General features: G+C 35.2%; 1 long non-coding RNA gene across 3 annotated transcripts in view; it reads right to left on the bottom strand.

Moving 5' to 3' along the window:
• Positions 1 to 2365: 2365 nt before the first annotated feature.
• The window catches only part of LOC308190298, a 50486-nt gene continuing 45580 nt past the window's right edge, over positions 2366 to 7271 (bottom strand). For all 3 annotated transcript variants that reach the window (XR_013947051.1, XR_013947052.1, XR_013947053.1), the window contains 2 exons: positions 4616 to 4801; positions 2366 to 3545 (listed from right to left, as the gene is read on the bottom strand). This is a non-coding gene — a long non-coding RNA (uncharacterized lncRNA). The remainder of the gene's footprint in view (positions 3546 to 4615; positions 4802 to 7271) is intronic.

Raw genomic sequence — 7271 nt, 5'->3', positions numbered from 1 at the left:
GTTACAGTGAGATTACATATTTTCATGCCTTTTCTGGAAATGGACCTGCAGTTATATATTCAGTTCTGATTCTTCTGAATAGTGAACAAAAAATATTTTCTTAAAATGCAAAATACGCATTCACAGGGAAAAAAATAAGATGATGTTTAGAAAAACATATTGTTGGCAGTACAGCTGTTTTGCAGTGAACAAAAAAAAAAAAAACACAGACCAACCCAAACACCTTTCATCCATCTGTAGTCAGTACATGAATGCAATAAGCACTTTGAACAAAGGTTAAGTGCTCTGAGGTGGAAAAGAATTGCTGGCTTGTTCTTTTTTGTAGGCTGAAAGGCACTGCACCTGGAAACACACCAATGTGGAGATGGGAACTTTTTCTGCTTGACAAAGAACTTAATCAAGAAGACTTGTGATTTGTAGATGAAATAAAAAGTTGTCACCCAATTTACCAAGTTAAAATGAGATGGGGAATGGATTGCCTATCTCACAGTTCACACCACACAGAGTTCAACATTTAACACCATATCTGGTAAATAGTGACGGATTCAAGAAATATAACAAAGAAAATATAAATATCTAACATCTGTTCAGCTCTCATTTGTTATGTCCTTTTATATACCTGAAATCTCCACAATTTGAAGAGATTTAAGTCTTCCAGACTTTCCACGGCCCAAACATCTCCATTGTTCACGTAAAGGCTTGAAGCCAACTTGAGCTTCATCAGTCTTTGGGTTCAGTAAGAAAAATGGTGATTTACCACCGTAGGGGTTCATATTTCTGTCTCAGATTTCTGAGACTGAAATATCTGTGCAAGAACTGTACAGTGCCTAGACAGTGAGTTCATCATTGTGTGATGTCTCAGACTTGCCATGCACGTGCTAAAGCAAAGGTCATCTCCACACTGGTCATCCATGCAGTGCATGTGGAACAGGGCTGATAGGAGTCAGGCACATAAACTCACTGTTCATCCACAGACAAGGCAGGGGTGTGGACTGCAATGGATGTATTTCATTCCTTGCCATGTTAATCCCTGTTGCAGATGGGCTCGAGTTCAGCATCTGACATAAGTTACCTGGCCTATTCTCACAGATGTGTTTTGAAAAGGGTAATTGTCTGCATATGTAGTGTCAGCTCTTTTTCTTGCTCTGTCACAATCATTGCCCTTTCAAAATTAAGCCTGGATATATTTTCCCTTTTCAAAAATATCTTTGTTACTCTTTCGACCTCAGGCAGGCAATTAGCAGGATTAGCTCTTTCCTAAATCAAGTGAAAAGCATGTTGACTGAGTTTAGACACTCCAACCCTCTACCCTTCATCACCCAATTGAAACTAGAACAGATCCTTTTTGCAGCTTCAGTAGTGGTCTCTCAGCCCCTTAAAACTGTAATGGTAATGTACATCCCCGTGTATAATAAGCTTTCATTCCCAGTACTTGACTCATTTTAAAAGGATGCCATATTATGGACTTATCATTGATAGAACAAAAATAAATTCAGATTATCAATCAGACCAGCTTATAAATGTAATTTATACATTGTCAAAACTCTTAGAAAAATTTACACTAGTTCAAGATTTATTTCACGATGTACTGAGTTGGTGGCAAATCTAGTTCAAGAAGGTCTTGGATTTCCCACTTCCTTAATTTATTTTTGCTCCTCTGTTGACATCCCATCCTCACAGACAGACAGCAGTTTGTGGAGGACACACAATAGAGAATCTTGCTAAATGACTGTGATTAAAAATAACCCACAGGAAAAAATATGTATATATATATATATATATATATATTTCAAGTTCCTCCCACTTTCTGCTTTTCTAACCTCAACAAGGCTCATATAAATACAGCCCTTCACCAAAGAATAATGTAAACCACCTGTTTCATCACCAGGTATTTCTTCAATGCACACCTCTTCACTGCTTTCTTGGGTCATTCCACTGTGGGCATCTCAGTATGGAGCACATTGTCTTTATTCATACCACGGATGCTTAGGATGCTTGCATGTCTAATGCATGTCTGTAGATAATATGAACAGGGCACCTGTTGACATGACAGGCTTCACCTTCCCATAATTTATCATTTCTCTAATTTACATCATTTTCTTGTCTGCACCAAACTCAACCCCTAATCTCACAACGTTAGTGAAAACAGTAGTCTCCTGCTCTCATAGTGGATGGCACTAGGAGAAAAAAGATGACAGAAGACAAAAGAGAACTCTTTCTGAAAAGAGAAAGGTGAAAAGATGTACATGATAGCCTTTCTTAGTAGGTCTAGCATGTACTGCAAGACTGCTATCATAATACATACAAGCTGGTCATTCTTAGAGCATTTAAAACAAGGATAAATGATCTTCTATATGACCACAATTTAAAATAAATAAATGAATAAATCACTTTAGAACACATTATTTTCTGACTTTTCTGGCAGAACCAAACTGAGTGAAAAGATATCCCTTTCCTGCATTGCAGACCCATAACTAACCCTGATATGAAATATATGATTATTATAGTCATGCTTTCTACACTTTCACTTCTAAATCTACCATTGCTAAATGCAGCATTTTGATATATGACAGGGAAGATTAATGAATTGACTTTCAACCATAAAGATTACTTGTTCATTTTTTCCTATAGATGAAGTAGGATCTTTTGTGAACATGTAGATTTGATGATACCATAACTCATATGAGCTGTGGGGCACTACTGAAGTATCATCGGGTTATTGCTGGTATTAATTATAGACTACAGAAAGTTTGGACCTGATTTGGATCTCAAGACTAATATTCACAAACCAATATGAGCTGTCGATAATTCTTTTTTCCCTCCTCCCCAGGGAATTTTGTGTTGAGATTTATTTTAAGTTCCCACAAAAGCTTTTTAAATTCCATGTGAGTGGACTTGTCAGAAATCATCAGGCTTATTTATTTCTTTCAGTGAAACAAAAGTTTAACAATGAAAATAAATAGATGCTTGATATCAGAGGGACACTGAGATGAAAAACATATGAGATCAGATACCAAATTTTGAAAAATATAACTTTTTTTAAAATACTTGAAAAGGTGGGCTGACTTTGAGTTGTTCCTTATCAAGGTGATCATATGTTGTTTGTGTGAGGTACAGCATCAGTGCAGAATACAAATGAAGTAAGCTTATTTTTAGGCAAAGTGACAATGACTTTTTTGCACCACTGATAGATGGGATTTCTTGCGACTATCATTTCAAAAAAATGCAAGAAATAACAAATAAGAAAAAAATATACATAATTGCTTTCATATCAGATTTACATACTTACATTACCTATAAATATTGTAACTAAATGGCATCAGACAATGTAAATTGTGGACAACAACAAAGCTCTTCTAAGGTCTGAGAAGTGATGGCCACTTTTCCAAGTAGATCAGTTGGAATCAATTTACTTGTTAATTGCTTCATTTTCTCTCCCAGATCTTCAGACTGATTTTTCTATTCCAGAAATTGGAAGTTGGCACAAGTCTGCTTGTAGTAAATGGTGTCAGTCTCTGTTTCCTTGTTAATCTCAGTCCATGAGTCTGAGAGAAAAATAAATGGTACCTAATGAAGGGCTCTCTGTACGAGACTTTTCTCCAAATATGTTTCAAGAATGTATTTTTACAGAAAAGTTTAGTACCTAAAGTTCTCTTTGATATTAGCATAATCACAGTAGCCATTTCAGGACTACATATTCAAAAGGAAAATTCCTATTTGAAGAGAACTGCAACTTATTGGACAGAAAACTGTCAGTTCAAGCAACCAGGTGCAACTACTGTGTTTTGTTTTCTGCCTGCTTTCACATGCCAGATAGCTCCTGTTTGAATAAGTTTACAAACCAAGAGGTTATGTTTTTAACATACAGAGCTCATAACTCATGGTCTTCTAATTGGTAGCCTAGTAGAGAGGGAAATATGTACAAATGTGCAGAAGATCTCTAGTCCATTAAATCATAAGTAAATATACTATCAAATGAATAATTTCATTTTCATGATTAAAAAAACATATAAACAACATCTTGGTCCAGTTTCAAATTAGATTGAATTGCATCTGGGCAATACATTTAAAAAAAATGTATTAAACATTATTATCTTTTCTACTGTGAATTTAATGTTTTATAAGTCTTTCTTTTAACAGATTTCACGCTTTCATTTGAACATTAATATCCAACATTTCATTTCTAAGCTGCATTAAACAGGCTTGAAAACTAATAGAATTAATTAAAAGTTTTTCTTAATTACTCCACAGTTAAAGCCTTTTTCTTCCAGTGCTAGTACTTAGTTGAGTTTCTTCCTCACGTATAAGCAGAAGTCTTAGTACTTATCTAAGTACTACCATCTTCTCCACCATGTGTAAGAAAGTGTTTATTTAAATTTTTTTTAAAGTTTTTGTAGTCATATAGTCTTTTCCTATTATTTCTATTTCTCCCATTAATGAACCACATATCTTCATTTCTCCATATTTTCATTTCAATACACCAGGCTACTTCTTTATCTTTTCTGTTTATATAAGCAGACTAATTTAAAGCCCCCTGTAGAAGACAGCTTAGAGAGTTTATAGTTGGTTCCAGAATACTCAGTAATATCTGGCTGACATATGTATATATACTTACTTGCACTTGGCCTTGTTGAACTCCACGAGGTTCACACAGGCCCACCTCTCAAACCTGTCCAGGTCCCTCTGAATGGCATCCCTTCCATCCAGCATGTCAACGACACCACACAGCTTGGTGTCATTGACAAAGTTGCTGGGGGATCACAGCATTCCACTCATATGAGCTCACAACTTATAGTCAGACCTATAAAATATATATATAAATATATTTTATATATATATATAATTATGGAGACCAGAAAATATCTGTAAATGATATTTTTCCACCATTTTCATAGTAAGCATATATTAAGCAATTCTGGTTAATTGTAAGGCTCTACATTTTTTTAGACTGGGCTAAAATTGTTGTTAACTTGAAAATCATTCCCAAGCTGAGCTGCTGCACATGAAGGTTGGTTTTGAGAGCACTAAGAAAATTACTTTTCCCACCTGCAGCTCTTTAAGAAGTCAAGTGAATTCTAAAATGTGTTTCTGATATAATAGCCATATAAATGTCAAAAGAGAGTTTAGTACAGTCACTCCCAGACAGGCAGGATAGGTCGGTAACAAACACAAAAATGTTGATATTACTGATTCAATTTCTACTGCATTATTATGCTTGGAGACAAAAAGTCCTTTCCTTCCACTAAAGTAAGATATCTATCGTCGCACTAAAAATGAACTAGCAAAGCTTCCAGAAAGGAGTTTGGAAGAGAAAAAAATAAATAAATAAAGACAAATTCTGAAGTTTTCTGCATCACTAATCATATTGTAATGGCCTTTAAAAAGTCTATATTTTAGCCCCTGTTAATAAAAATTATTTGTTCATATGAATATTCCTTCATCATTACAAAGCAATCATCTTTATGTGGAAGAAAAAACAAATGGACTGTGGACCCTGGAAGAAAAAACAAATTACATTCTTGAGAAGTAGCCCCAGGAAAGATTGTATAACTATTGTATGCATTAAGAAAAAGTCCATGAAATAAAGTAGGCACTCAGACTCATTACTTATTACAACCTAAAACATACCACTAAATTGCTTAAAAAAGTAATGAAAAGATAAAAGTGCATGCTTCATCTTATATATACTAACTAGTGAGTGATTATATCTTGAAGAGATGTTCTTTGATGTTTTCAGAATAGAAATTTCCAGAAATAGTGCACCTTTAATGCCACCAAGGGGAATTATTAGGAGTACTAAAAGTGATATCATTTGTTGCCAAAGACTTCTGGACAGAGAGAGTTGGATCTCCAGGGCTCCCAGTGTTGCCATTGTTTCCCCTTTTCATTCCTCACATGACAGGTGGCAAAATAGGAGAAGTTAGGATTGGTTTAAAAATCGTCTTTGCCCTTCCTAGGTATATCTAGCACAGAAATCTGCAAGCCCATAAGGAGAGTCATGCTGCAGTTCCGCTCTCAGCGCACTGCATTGCCACAGATCAGCATCCCAGGGTCTCCAGCACAGCACAGGCGGATTGGCTGAACTGCATTAACAGAAGTGGTTTTAGTATCAGATAAGAGAACTTTCAGTATTTTATTAGACAGCCCTACCATATGCAAATCCAGGCAGTTGCACTGTCTTAATGCCAGTCTGCTTTTAAACACACTGGCTTTTTTGGTCACTCCAATGAAAATGATCTCAAATTACCATATTACTCAGGCTGCATGTTACAACATTAAGTTTATATCACTACTTTATTTCTTTAATAATTTCACTTTAACCAGTTAAAAGTTACTCCTTGAAAAACATTTTTCAGGCGCTTTATGTTTGTTTCCCTTCTTACATGCTTTAATTACAGAACAACACAACGTAGATAATTATCTGTATGGCTAAATCCATTCAGCAGAGAGAGAAAGAAAAAGAATAATTTATAACTAAAAATTAATGCAACACTTTTAAGAAATATTAAGCCATTTGCAGGAAGCCACCCATAAATATGCCATGCACAAAAATTATTGGTTGAACAAGTCTAAAATTTCAATAGAATTGAATTTTTGTTCACTTTTTACCTTCCTTGTCAGCACAATTTAACAACACCTTGCACTTCTTTGAAAAGCAGCCACCTTAAATCAAATAAAAGTCTCATTAAATTTTCCATATCCTCCTTTAGAGAAATGCAGAGTGATATGGCATTTCCCATTGTCTGTGCTTAGTGCTGTTTAGCAGGGCTATTGAAATGATGCTAAGACAGCAGTACAGGTGGATGTAGAATGTATTAATAACAAAATAATTAGAATGTCAAAGCTCATGAATTAGCACTTTTCAAATTCAACTCCAATCAGCAGATTATGGTTCTTGTGCCTCATGCAAAATATAAACACTGCAATTCATTACATACACATCCTTTTTTTTCTTTTTTTCCTCCTTGCAGGCATCTTTGCCAGTGAGTGTTAAATTAAGAAATTAATCCTTCAGAGGTCAATGAAAAAGGCTTTATTGGTGTTCACAAAATCAAATACTTGGAACAACAAACAGTCTGGGCAGCTCCCCCAGCCCAGTATATCACTACTCCATCTGTGTTTAGCATTTCTTTCCTAGACACTTGGAGGGAATTTTTCAGGCTGTGCTGAAAATACAGACAGTTCCCTGCTATTGCTCCCTTGTCCTGAAAAGTCAAACTTCATTTCATCCATAAACAATGTTAGTTTTTTAGGGGAAAGTGTGGAAGCAA

The sequence above is a fragment of the Anser brachyrhynchus genome (genome assembly GCF_964034855.1).
Source record: "Anser brachyrhynchus genome assembly, chromosome: 2".
Taxonomy (NCBI): Eukaryota; Metazoa; Chordata; class Aves; order Anseriformes; family Anatidae; genus Anser; species Anser brachyrhynchus.
The sequence above is the reverse complement of the archived record's forward strand: the minus strand, read 5'-3'. Positions and strand labels throughout refer to the sequence as shown.